Source organism: Zootermopsis nevadensis, unplaced genomic scaffold (assembly GCF_977971745.1).
Source record: "Zootermopsis nevadensis isolate Lab colony 2312 unplaced genomic scaffold, Znev_1.0 Znev_ptg000011l, whole genome shotgun sequence".
NCBI lineage: Eukaryota > Metazoa > Arthropoda > Insecta > Blattodea > Termopsidae > Zootermopsis > Zootermopsis nevadensis.
In genome coordinates, this window is record NW_028259143.1 from 4,096,701 (window position 1) to 4,111,641 (window position 14,941).

Sequence of the window (14,941 nt, forward strand, 5' to 3'; positions counted from 1 at the left end):
CTCGGCGTTCCAAGAATGATTCATTGTGACGTAAGCAGGCCATGCAGATTTTGTCTGCATTTTTTTACATAACCTCAAAGTAGATATGGGCTGGATTTTACTTTATCGAAGATACCATACAGTACGTATCGAGAAGTAGCATCACGTCATATGAGAAACTTTGTGCGTTCTAGAATACATTAATTTACCAGTACTTAATGGATAGTAAGCAAACACGGACTTACAAAATGGTATAGACATGTGTACTTTCAAGAAAGTGGAACGACATTCCATTACTGAGGTTCGATGTGAACGCCATGCTACCGAAGGTGGCCTCAAAACCACTATATTTAAATTCCTTCAAAATGGCTTCCCTCTAACATTTTCATACTGTAGAATAAGTTTCAGAATTTAAAAAGAAGTTCTAAAGCCTTTTATCATGAATTTAAAATATATAGGCCTTTTATTCTTTAATAAAATAGTTTTCTTTTTTTTTACGATCGATGGTTAGTTAGTATTCCTACTGCGGATTCGAGAGGTCACCGTTGTAGGTCTCGCTGAGAGGCTTGCTACCCGGACGACTGAGTTTCTCCGTGGTTTCCATCCGTTTCTATAAGCAGATTCCGGATTATAATCTTAAATACCACAGGTATTTTCTTTCCTTTCCATCTAGCTCTTCATGCATTTCTAACACAATTATTTAAAACTTGCTGAGGTATAACATTCTAGTTTAAAAAAAAAGTATTGACTATTTCTTGATCCGTGACAATAAATCTAATGTTATTACTAGGCGTGGAAACCTAGACGATAACATGGTAAAATATTTAAATATTTTAATCATGCGAACTTATAGGCTTAAATAATTCTATACTAAATATGCTATTAGAGATTAGTAAGCTAGGCTTTTGTTATGACTGATTTCATTCAGGTTACTTTAATCCTCTCAGAAAAAAAGATAAAATGGCCTTTTCAATTTGTCTAAGTACTTTTCAGTTCAAAAGACAAAGTCTTATAGATAACGTACTGACAGAGTTCATTTTTCCAAACTTTTCGAAAGTTGGATTCATAACTTGTGACGAAGCAGTCCAGACTTAACATAAATTGACAACGTATCGCAGTGTCTCATAGTCTGGGATCGCAGGTTGCCGACCTTTCAAATGAATCACAGACTTCATTCTTGCATGTGTCATACAAGCCTATTACCCTATTTGGTACTCCAGTCTACTGAACCAACACGAAGGTCTCGAAAAAAGATTCTTGCCCCTAAAGTAAATACGTTTTAGCAGGGATTGCAAACATGCTGCCGGTACATACAGCGTGTTAAAGAAAGTCTTCACAGTTGATACGTAGTTGCAAGTCTACAACATGCAGAGATCGGCAACATGGTTATCTTTGAATAAAAATTTTCTTGGATATTATCCATCGTCTAGTAAATATAAAACGTAAAACGACGTTTCGGAGATGGGACTCTATCTCCGTCTTCAGGTTCCTAAACAGTTGGGCCCACTGGAACCTGAAGACGGAGATAGAGTCCCATCTCCGAAACGTCGTTTTACGTTTTATATTTACTAGACGATGGATAATATCCAAGAAAATTTTTATTCAATTGACTCTTCACCATCGTCAAGAAGTTTTAGATTTGATATGGTTATCTTTGTCTAGGTTGGTAGCAAGGATTATTGACAGGTGAAATTTGACATAAGTTTAATGCAAAATGGTATTGTGTCTAATAATTTTTGAAAGGTAAATATTTTGTTTTATCTTGAACATTCTTTGTAAAGATAAGTAACACTGAACACAACAAAATCATTCCGATGTAATAATATACGTTTTAGTAATACACGCATTTCCTGCTTTCTTATTTTATTAAACAACATCTCAAAGAATTGAACACAGAATTGTGATATAAAATAATTCCATGGAGCAGAATCCTTATTGAGAAGCTAATAGTCGCTCAGATAGCCCAACATTTTCTCGTCAATTACGGAACACGAAAATTTACAAATTGTCTTAACAAGTGGTCGCCAATGGATCTTAAACTGAGCCAGTCGCATTTAGCCGAAAATTCATTTCATGGCCTTTAAGATTCACTTTAATGTCAGCATGTTTTCTAGACCTCCCTCTAGATTTACCAAGTGGTATATTAACTCCGGGTCTTATGAATACAATTTTACACTCAATTATTTTATTTTTCATGCCTGCTATATTCATCGTCGTAATTTATTTATTTATTTGATAATATTTCTAATATTTTGTCTGGAGTAATAAAATATAGACATAGGGTTGTATCATAGTTTCGTTGAGTTTGCTATAGTAGCCTTATTCTGATATTCTTCTTCCCCAATATCTTTCATGAGTGTTTGGACATGCTGTGCAGGGAAGAAACAAACGGATTTTTATTTCGTAGTGAAAGGTGTTTGTTCTCATTTTGAAGAAGGAAGATTTAACCTTTTGTGAAAGCTAAATACTTCGCTGAGATGAAACCACAGAAATAAGCAACATCCAACGAAGGAGTGGCTCACGGCAAAAGACTATAACTGGCACTCCTCCTGTTTGATATGTCTGAAATAATGTTATCTAGGAAAGGTACATAAATAAATAAAGATGTAAAAGTTCCATCCATTGCATATATATTTAAATGATTAACTTACAATTCGGAGAAGTATTCCATTTTAAAAATACAATTTTTTTTGCAAATATTATTAAGGCCTACTAGATTTTATTTTAAAATCACGTTAACTAATAAAATTACAAGATGATAGAGTTGCGTCATATTGTGAAAATATATATTTAATTAATTAATCTTGTCCGTCTAATCACAATTTAATTTAAAATTAAGATAATTAAAATACCATGTGATGCTCCTTATCGAAATATTCGATTTACATTTGGAACATCACTTTCTCACGAAGTGATGTTCCAAATGTAAATTAATTAATTAAATAATTAAATTACCTCCATGATCCTAAGTCATCCAGCTGTCCAAGAAATTCTCCTCAAAAATAAGAAAAGATTTCCTGCATCTACCGACGAGAGTTTTATCATATTCTTATGATGTGTTCGGTCGTCATCTAGGTTGGAGCTACGTACGCGCTCGCATATCATTGCGTTCTAGCTAGAAAATGAAACAGTACATTTTGTCGGTCTTCTCTAAAAATGGACCAAAAATAAGCCTATGACTACATGATTCTGGTCACTATTGGAGTATAAACTGGCACCCACTAGAAACGTGCTTTGTAGAACTGCAATTAACCTACACTCGAAGATAAAAATGAATAAATAAATAAATATAGTAGACCTAAACGAAATAAAATTCAACATTTTAGAGGTTTTTCCGCACATTTTGTTAAAATAGTCCAAAGCAACACAAAACTGAACTCACCTAAAATAATCAACCTTAAGATAACAGAAGGAAAAATTATCATACCTATATATAAACGAACGCCCATAAACCTGCGAGCCGGGTAGGTCAGTCAGTATAGTAACTGGTTACGGGTTGGGGGATCTGGGTTCGACCTCCGACAGGGGCAGAGTATCTTTCCTTTCGTCTCTGCGTCCAGACCGACTCATCAAACGATTTGACGAATACAATCAATCTGGAAACCGTAATAATACCAACTATAAAGCTACAGTAGGTTTACCCGCTGAATCACCAGGTAGCAATGCAGGTGAACTAGCGAGCTACCAATTATTTCTCTTTGCTGGAATTCAAACAAGGAAAACTTTAGGGTAGCATTCCTTAAGCATTACGTCATTCCAGTCTCCCGCCAAGCTTATAAACCTTGAGCTTTTTGTTCGCCAATCTCGAGATGGAGTTCATTCAGAAATTTCAGGGCCTCGAATCTGAGCGGGAAAGTAGCTACTATGTAATCATCCTTTTGTTTATCTTGTTAAAAATTATTGCAGTTTTAATACATTTTTAAAATTAACCGATTATGCATTCTTTGTACGAGTGCGTAACATGAACGCTTAATGAGGAGGTCTTTCCTGCCTGTCGTTTATGTGTTCTCCAAAACTATTGAACGGATTCTGATTAAATATGATATTTAGCCTCTGCATCCAGTCAGCCTCCTATCCAGTGGGTACCGGGTTCCTTTCCAGGGGGTAAAGTGCGGCCGGAGCGTGACGCTAACCACTCACCCCATCTAGTGCCGAGGTTAAGAATGAGTAGGAGCTATGTCCTCTTCCCTCAAGCGCTTACATGGCGTATAGCGGGACAGATTTTTTTAATTAATTTCTACAGGAAGTATTATTGAGTGAAGTCCTTTTTGGTCCACATCAGACAAATGTTTTGTTTATGTGCTTGTATGAACATTTGCCTGTTGTTCATAAATCGTCTAGTAGTGAAATCGGTTTATGTTACAGAACATAGTCTAATTTTAATTAAAATTTATACTTCTATTTAAAACATTTTTTCCACATGGTACAGAATCATGCCTAAAAAAAGTTCATAGTTTTCATTATTTGTTAAGTTTTGTTTCGGAGAATAATTAAAAGAGGCAGGATTATGGCCAATATCACGCTTCGGTGGTGCCGGCGAGAAAAAAAAATCGATTTTCTTAGTAACAACGAATTTATCGAACGGTTTGACAGCTATCGACTTTTCCTAGAAGACTCCGTACAGGAGACTTTGTTATCCTTCAAAGCCAAATGGTAGCTGCATGCACTGCATTCTTTTACAACCAGTAAGTCTGAAATTTTTCCCACACAGTGTATTTATGGGTTTCATATGATTCTCAGAATAAACAGCGAGTATTTCCCTTAACACCATTAATCAGTCGGTCGTATAATGGTGAAGCGTCGTGTTTTCTTTGCGGTACGGACTGAATTCTTAAGTATTATTTAGACGAGCTTTGGATTTAAAGCGATACGATACTTTCATATGTTTTCATACATTTTAGAGCCTGGCGTCTCAGTGACTATCATCAACAGTTTGAGCTATTGATTCTAAGTGAAACTTTGCTCGTGATATAGCAGTAATTTACAGATAGCGTGATACAATATACTGCATGATTTTATTATTCTAATTTTCCTTCATTTTTCCTACAGACGCACATCTCCTGGAAGTAATCATGAAATATCATGATTTTAAGATGGCTGACTTCTGGGTTACTGCGCCGTAGTCATCGCCCTGAGGTGATGGAGGCGGCAAATCCCTCTGAAACATCGATAAACTTCTACTAGACTACAAGTCGCAATAACCCAGAAGGTAGCCTTCTTTATACTTACGGCCTTAAGAACCTGAAATCTCATTATATAATGCTGCCCCCCCTTGTGACATGTCCATTTTATAAAAAGCGGACTCACCTTAAGCCCAAATTAATTTGTAAAAATGTTTGTGACTCGAGTGACATCAGGCATGAATGACTCTGATATAGCCTGATCATTAGTTGTGTACGTTTCTGTAAGTTCGTGGAAACTGCTTTTACATTAAGACATTGGTAGAATTATTGACAGTCTTATTAGAAATCTTTTCAGTCAAATGAATGGACTAAGCAGTTTTAATAATCAACACAGGAAATAAATATGAGTTACTAGTATCTTCTTACGTCATTCGACTACGACCCATCGGAATATTCGAAGTGCCTCATTCACGGAGAAGTTATTTTGCCTGCTAGATCTGTAACTGTGTTAACTTCAAGCGCAAGAGAAGTTGCAGATGTTGTAGGAGTAAGGCACAGTGGAAGGGAGAAGCAAAGTCAGGCAAGGATTGACACCGGCGGTAAGAATGAAGAGAAAGTTTGGTTGGCTTCCCTTCCGAGAGCTACGCCACATACGGCGTGTGCAGATTAATTAATTGAAGGGCTTCGCCATATACAGAATCATCACCAGAGTGGTCAGTCCCCAGCCTCAAGTTCTCGGAAATAATAATACTCACACGGTCTGCGGATGTGAGAAACGCAGTAGCAACTGATGTAGTCCTGGTGTCTGAGCGTCAAAGTAGTGGACAGAACGCAAAATAAATTGTTGATACCCGAGTTTTTCACGGCGGCGAGTATGAAGATTTCTGTCTTCTGGGTTGTTGCGCTGTGTAGTCTGGTGATTCATCGCCCTGATGACGGAGGCAGTATGACCTCTGAAACGTTGGTTAACATCGACCAGACTACACATCGCAACAACCTAGAAGACAGAAATCTTCATACTCTGATGACGGAGGCAGTATGACCTCTGAAACGTTGGTTAACATCGACCAGACTACACAGCTCAAGAACCCAGAAGACAGAAATATTCATACTCGCCGCTGTGGAAACCTCAAATCTTACACAGTCTGGTAGACGTTTAACGATGTTTTAAAGGTGTTTGCTCCAAGTGCTGATGAAAGCAGCAAACACATCTTAAACAAGTCTGGTACAAGTTAATCGACGTTTCAGAGATTCTAGCTGTCTCCATCACGAAACGCTCTGATGATGGAGGCAGCAAAGACCTCTAAAACGTAGGTAAGCGTCTATCAGACTACACGGCTCAACAATACAGACGACGGTAATTTTTAAGATCCAACTAGTTCAAGAAGAATAAGAAGAAGAAATGGTTAACAACGATGTTAGTCTATGTACTTTACAACTACAGACGATGTGAGTGTACGTTTCGTTCACAGATTATACCGAGGCAACGCCCATTAATTTTAAAATCATACCCCTAGACCTCCCGACAGATAAGTTGGTATGATTAAAGACTATATGATAATGGTTTGGCGTGCGATTTCTTTGTAAGGGCGTCTTTTCCATGTATTTTTAAGTGTAGTTTAGGCTCCATCTCGTCGGGCGCCAAAGATAGTCTGTAACAAAAAAGTCATAAAAATAATTTTCAAAAAAAAATTGAGTTCTGTGTGCTGTGAAACCGCAACTTCCTGCAGCATCTCTCCTAGAACTTATGCACACGCTCTGCTTCTTACAGTGGCCTCCCACCAGTCCATTAGACGCTGAGAGCAACAGTGATTTATGACAGCTTCAATGTATAAACTAGTGCAGCTGCACCGGTCTGTCGCCTCCCCTAACATGATTGATTCCAGGGCACGAACAGCTGAGCACCAACGACATTATGTCAAAAATCATCTGTTTTAGGGCTCAAAGGAAATGTTTTCCTGACTTTAATGCTGAGATAACGGGCCTATATATCTATCTTTCAATCAGTTCAGTTAATATTCAGATTTTCAAATTTGGTCGATTTTTATACAAATATCCATAATTAAAATTAAAATTAAAATCGACGGAACAACTTTTAATCCAGATTACCATTATAAATTTTAATCAAATTCCGTTAGTCGCTTTAGATATTAGACATATGGACGGACGGACAGACAGACGTTACCTTATACTTAAAGAAACGTACTAGACACCTATTAAAAGAACTTAACTTTCTTGCACTTAAAATTTGTCGAATCGTAGCTACGGTTTACTGACATGTGAAATGTGTTTTCCATATAAATATTTAGCCATGTATTCGAGAGGTGATTTTTAAAATTCACGCAAATCTTCATGTAAAGTGATAATTATCTTCCGAACGTTACCTAAAATAGGAATCCTTAGAATAATTTTTATAAAATTTCCTAATATGAAATGTAATCAAGCTACATAAACGCTCCTCGAATTCAAAGATGCGAACAGACAGACATACAACCATTTTAGAATATGTAATCACACACAAATGACATTCATTATTTCGAGTGTCTACCTGAACAATCCTGTACTTTCAGAATAATATTAATCCTAATAAAACTTTTAAAGGACGGAAGCTTGGCAAAATTGAATTACAGGACCTATTTTATAGACTGAATAACGAAAACTCTGTATTTGTTACTATCCGTTAAAGACTCACCTAGACTGTGCCGTATAAAAATTCATAAAGCTTTATCTATGTATGTAGCATGTTCAGTAAATCAGACCTAACAGCTGAATCCTGTTCAGTAACCGGTGATTTTATACACGAGATAAAAAAGAAACCGGATTTTACCGGGATATCACATTCATGAAATACCAAGAAACATATTGAATCAAACTGCAAGTTTTTGTTGAAGTGACTCAGTGTTTGGAGTAGTCATTCTCATGACGTTATCTCGAGTATCACACAGCGCTTAAGTGCATATTTAAAATAAGCTATATGACACTTTTGCGGTGGCAGGTTCTTTTGGTACGCACGTGACTCTACGATATTCTTTTTTTCCTTTTTATACTCGAGGATTATGTTTTATCCAAGTATAAGACAAGGAGAAACCCGCGTGGGTAGACGCAAAGGCAGGAGCTGTGATGAACACTAAAAACAAATCTTAGCACCAGCAGAAATTACTGTCTGTAAAAAAAATGAAATATATTGGAATTTTGCACGAGAAGCGGTCTAAACGCTCGCCCTTGGGAAGGCCGACACAAGGTCGCGTATGGTCCAGCTACCGATCTGGGATCTCGGCTTCCCGCCTCTCTCCTCTGTACCAGCCAAGCGCAGCATCACGCGAAACTCGTTTAGTCACTAAGAGACTTTCATTAGCATATGCAGAATCTGGCTGAAGCTTGCGTTATTATGGCTTTGTGTGGTTCATTTTACGTGTCTGTCATTACCTCAGATAAAACGCGTTGAATGAAGAGATGAAATGTGAATCATGAATCAGACAATGAATGGACAGACAGAAAACTGGTGGTCGTACACTCGTTTGATGCGGCATCACAATTGACGAATGCCTGGAGATTATTTGTTGATTTTAGTCATTATGGCCTGAAATTTACCGTCATTCTTTAAGGGGAATTTACTAATTTTGGTTCCTAGATTTTTCAGTTTACCTGTTGAATAACGTATGACGATTATGAGCTACAATAGTGGAATAGATGCGTAATTTTAAAGTTATGAATGATGTTAGTCATTGTATGTCACAGAAACAAGTTGTGAACGTGCCAAGGTTGATAACTGCGGCTTCTAGACTATTATAAAGATCGTGCAGTCTCACTGAATCCAAGGTCTTGCATTTTACAGAAACGCACGTCACTGTCAGCTCAGCTGTTACTGGAACCTTTCGTTTCTCATCTGTGACAAGGATTTCTCAGAAATCATATCTATCAGTAAGAACCAGCCAGAGTCCATGATTCAAATGACCCGAAAAAAATAAGTTGTTTCAGATTTTTAATATGTATATCGAAAATATATTGAGTACATAATTTAAATTAATCACGAAATCACGAAATTCGAAAACCGCCTGTTGTAGACGAGAAATTCCATAATCGTTTTTGAAATTTGCATAAATAACCAGGAATAGTTCTACTAAATTGTCGTAAGTGGATGATATAGTGAACAAATTTAGTATTAGGATAGATATTGTAGACCTATCTAAGACATAAATTGTGATAGGCTGTAGGCTAACGTAAATGGATTTTTAAAAATCAAAGACAACACTGAAGAGCGAATGAAAAAAAACTGGCTTGTTGTGAAGGGAATTTTCAACACATCGGGAGTAAGTCAATTTTATATTTTCATAGGTCTTGTTGGGACTTTCAGTAACGAAAAGAAACACCGAATTGAAACTTCCCGAAATTCTTGTACCTACCTAAGGAATTCAGATACCAAATGTCAATTAATTTGTGATTGTTTGACTTCAAGATTTCATCCAGTGTTACAATACAGATGGCGACAAATGCAACACCATGGTTTAATTTGACCACACACACACACACACACACACACACACATATATATAGCCACAAAGTTTCTTATGGCTTAGTAATTTCGAACACAAAGAAACGAGATCTCCCGGACAGTAGGATCGTCCTTGAAATAAGAAGATGACTGATCTAAAAGTAGAAAACTCCAGTTTGTGGCGCGTTCTTGCTACAACTAACGATTTAGGCAGCATCAGAAACAGCTGTGGAACTCGGCAATTTATTGTAGGTCACCGAATGCGAAATTTATCTCAGAATTAATGTTTTGGACATAAATTATGTGACGGACTAACAACAAAGGTCTATTTGCTGTTTGTGCATTTTGTGGAAAAAAGTGCATATAGCTAAGCCGTGTCAGTTTAACTACAGGGTGGGTGGGAAGTAAGTAGGCATTAAATAATCGCTATACATTGGAAATATAGAGGTTATAACCATTTCTCAATGTCTACTTACTTCCCACCCACCCTGTAGATGAGAGGTAAGGCACACATCGGAAAACAACAGGTTAGGTTTATCTCTTCCCAAAGCTACTTCTACCATAATTTGTAACAAAGTTATTACTTTAATGTTCCGTTTAACACGAGAATCTTATAAAAAAAACCGGTAATTACAAAACACGGATTTAATTATTGTTATATCAGCTGGTACATGTAGTTAAAGTGTTAGAATGGACCCAGCTGTGGACATCATTAACTGCATTTTTTTTGTCAACCTAACCATTCTATTCATTCTTCTCATGTGCGTTGAAGTGTATCCGCGTAGGATGGTCCACATTCCAATAGATTCACACATACCTCAGGATTGGTCACTTTGGTATGGAATTTTCCCATGAACTGCTCGGAGCCCCCAGGCTGTCGCCCACGCCCCTGATTCTTTGCATCGAGTAGCTCCTGGGGGGCTTTTCTCCAGCTCCAGCTATGCGTTGCTACCTGATACGTCGTTCTCACAGGTTCTCTTTCGGAGACTGAAATTTTTGGAACCCAGATCCTTAATTAAACGCTACGTCCTGAAATAGAACTGGGATTGGAGGTACAGCTTCAAGTTCCCGCTGCTTTATCCTTGGGATAGGATTAGGAGACTGGATGTCCTCACAGAGTCGGTATGGATGAGGTGACGAACAGAGGGCACAGCTGTACACATTCTGTCGTGTATTTACTACTGGGATGTTCGACTGCCATGGTCTGTGGACGTCTCAACCGAACAAACACAAAAGGTATTGGGCACCACAAAACACACGGAGACATTCTGTTAAGTACTTCGATTCCCGGCGGTGCCCGAATTTATAACTTGTGTTGGGCAAGGCCGTGGTCTAGGCTACACGGAGTTTTCCTCCGGGGGCTTCCCCGGTTTCTCCGTGGCATCCCAACAATTACTCCATTCACACACAGAAGAAGGCAATGGCAAACCACTTCTGGATCATCTGCCAAGAACGTGTATGAACAGGTCCCAGTCGGAGAAAAGGATGGAAGGATCCTGTTCATATGGACCTGTCGTCAGACAGAACACTAAATAATAATAAGATGAGGTGGTCTAGCGGTTATAACGCTGGCCTTGTAATCCTGGGGTCTCGGGTTCGATTCCCGGCGGTGCTCGAATTTATAACTTGTGTTGGGCAAGGTCATGGTCTAGGCAACACGGAGTTTTCCTCCGGGGGCTTCCCCGGTTTCTCCGTGGCATCCCATTCACACACAGAAGAAGGCAATGGCAAACCACTTCTGGATCATCTGCCAAGAACGTATATGAACAGGTCCCAGTCCGAGAAAAGGATGGAAGGATCCTGTTCATATGGACCTGTCGTCAGACAGAACACTAAATAATAATAAGATGAGGTGGTCTAGCGGTTATAACGCTGGCCTTGTAATCCTGGGGTCTCGGGTTCGATTCCCGGCGGTGCTCGAATTTATAACTTGTGTTGGGCAAGGTCGTGGTCTAGGCAACACGGAGTTTTCCTCCGGGGGCTTCCCCGGTTTCTCCGTGGCATCCATTCACACACAGAAGAAGGCAATGGCAAACCACTTCTGGATCATCTGCCAAGAACGTATATGAACAGGTCCCAGTCCGAGAAAAGGATGGAAGGATCCTGTTCATATGGACCTGTCGTCAGACAGAACACTAAATAAATAAAAATAACTTATAGACCCCTATAGGCTACAACACGAACGTGTATTTAGGCATCGGTAGCTTTAAGTTGCACTCTCAAAAGAGGAATTTTGATCGTGTCAAGGTATTCGGAAAAAGAAATACAAGAGATCCCTATGTTTAAGGAATTTAGGCTGTAATCGCCAAAGTTCACTTTTGTTATAATAAGAAATTTACAGAACTTATGTGAAGTTTTTGAGGGGACATTATCTGAGTATTGCTAAACAACTATCACTTTCAAAAAAAATATAGTACAATTAAACGTTGTAAGGGTTGCAAATAGTAAATGACAAATTTCTTTTATAAATTTTTGCCTTTCTTGTGAGCATCAGAATTTGAGGCTGAAAATAAGTAGACTTATGTAGAAAATTTACAAAATTAAAAACGAACTGCTATGTACCTGTGAATAATTTCACTTTGATATTGTGTTATAAATTCTACGGCCAACAAAATTATTAAAATTATCTATATTAATGTTTCTAGCACAAATAACAAACAATTTGTAAAATATAAAGTGAAACAAGATAATTCACCATACAGATACTTGCATTAAATGGTCTGCTTTATTGACTCGCGTTCAGAAATGGCATGTCTTGACTTTTATACGTAATCGTAATGAGCTACAGATAACAGTTTTAATCTCAAAAATATTCCCACAGATTCCATCGCTAATTTCGCAGTTCTGCTAGGCAAGAGCGACATTGGAAACGCCAGATCACATGCAGTTTAATTTAATTTTCCATTTAAGTGGTAGTGTGTATATTCATCTAATAATCAGTTTAGTGATATGGGTCAAATATAAATAAGAAATCTTATTTTTAAAGCTGTGGATCGATGCACAACCTGCGCATTTTAATCCCATGATAATGACTGCTTTGGACAGTGGAATGTGTCCAGGAATGTTCAGGGCAAATCAGTTGTTAACTGTAAGAGTGAATCAAATATCACCTCCAGTTGTAAGCTACTATTTGAACGAAATATTAATTTATATAATTACATTAAATAACTAAATACGCTTGAATACTGAAAGTGATCACACACTTTTGATTTGTATTGGTGTAAAACGTGATATTTTACTTTTAAGGAAGAAAAATATTTCGGCGTCAATTTACGACATCACACCTATGAAAGTGAAATTTTCAAGGTCTTGCCTTGTATTTCGAGGGAAATTAAACCTGGGATGTTACAGTTTAACAGCAAGTGCCAGGAATTTAGAAAATAAGGAACGCGTAGAGAACGTTGATGGAAAATCGAGAAAGAGATGAGAGGATAACATTAAGATAGATCGAAAGGAGACAGGTCATGGGGATCAGACGGGTATGGAACTATGTAAGCAAAGCCGTGTCGCCCTATGGGTGCATCGCACCCTGGCGACAGCATATGAGGGGCGGCACCTTGCTATGAGCTCACAGCAATTTGAAGCATTGCATTGGAGTGCCGAAAATCATTTATACGCACAAAATCTCCCTAACATGATTTTATTCAAACAATATTTAACTTTGAAAGATTGTCTTACCCCTCCATACACAATGCATCTTCGTAAAAAATTTTTTTTTACTGAACGAGAAATATGACTATATGTCATTTTTCCTCTGAGCTTATGGTAGAAATATTCTTATGATAGCTCCAGGGCAGGAGTCTTAATAATTCACAGTCTGTCAGCCGGCTAGAGTGAATTTAAGTTTAAAGAAGCAACGTAATCATTATCTTGATTTACAGGAAACGAAAACAGAGGCAGATAAATAAAAAATAAATAAAAAAATAAATAAAATGCATGGGAATGGTAACATAACGTACTTCTCGTTAGGAAAGATTGTGTCTCACACACTGAAATGTTCGTGCTGTAGGCTAAAGTTACAGCCATTGTTTAAAACTAAATTAACAACTAATAAATCGATGAACAGTGAAGTATACTGGAGTGTGGTTCAGTTATCCGTTTCTGCCGAGTACGCATGGCGTAAAATGACTGATCAACTACAGAAACATTATTACAATGTGATCAGTATGTGTTATAAATTCTTCGTATAACGTAGTAGTCACTAAAGTTACATCTACATCCAAACCTAATTTCGGTATTGCATTCCTATGTCGTCACTAAAACAAGCAGAATTTTTGAGAAGACTGTTAAAGTAAAGCTAACTTATACCCACAGCTTTGGTTACTTTCATTAGGGTCATTTTTAAGAATTAGTTGAGATTCACGTTTCGTGGGTAGACGGTCGTAATAGCCAATGTTTTTGAGTCCAGCAAATCAATTGGTAAGGTAAGTTTACTTTAAATATCATCTCTCTTTTTTAAAAACTAATTCTCATTACTTATATGACTTCTGTTATTTCCCATTCTAACGGACCGCGTGAGTCAGGTTTGACCGCATTTCTGAAGCATTTGTCGCCAGTGTCCGCCTCAGTGATCAGCACAAGTGCTTTTTGTCATTGATTTCACAGTGAATCATAATTCGAGTGGCATTGTGTCCACCTGTACTGATTAAATCCGCATTATGGTAAAGCCTGCACAACCAGACTTCAATTTTCTGAACGCGCCTTGAGATTTTCTCTTAATCGCCCCCACCCGGACATTTCTCCATGTCAATGGATCTGGAAACGTGAATCCGACCACTCCCTTACGTTAAATTCCGATATTAAATGCGTATGAAGACCAGGTGGTCTAATGGTTGATGTACTGACTTTTATTTAAAGTAATTATGGTTTTGTCCCAACCATAATTATTAATCACAAATTATAAAAATTGTAACAAATTTGTCAGTATTATAACAAATTCCCGAAACGTCGTGTACAGACAATGAGCGATGCCCAACATAATACGAAGCTTCATCTCAAATTTTTAAATAAACATTAATTCGGTGAATAAATTACTGTAAGTACATTGATAAAGTCTTGTATCGAACATAGGTTGGTACTCCTGTTAAGATCATGGGAATTTCCATTAGAAAGTAAATCAGTTAGCTTCTTGTGCATGGCCAACTTTATTTTCATTCCTACTGCTATATCCGGTTCCTGAGGACGTCTGTGCCCTTGTATCGGCGAAAAGGTATGACAGCAACAATTACTATTTGCCCATCCAATCCACTGACCACATAATTAACTCTGAACTTAACCTAGAATAGAGCGGTTCTTAACTTAAGTCGCAGAATCAAAACGTATAATATATAATAGCAACAGGTCTATT

General features: G+C 37.7%; 1 long non-coding RNA gene across 1 annotated transcript in view; it reads left to right on the top strand.

Annotated features, from left to right (window-relative positions):
• Nucleotides 1-7,843, top strand: part of LOC147874031 (uncharacterized) — a 30,013-nt gene extending 22,170 nt beyond the window's left edge. Inside the window, exons 2-3 of the long non-coding RNA XR_015534674.1 lie at nucleotides 5,029-5,188; nucleotides 6,874-7,843. This is a non-coding gene — a long non-coding RNA (uncharacterized LOC147874031). The remainder of the gene's footprint in view (nucleotides 1-5,028; nucleotides 5,189-6,873) is intronic.
• The last annotated feature ends 7,098 nt before the right edge of the window (nucleotides 7,844-14,941 follow it).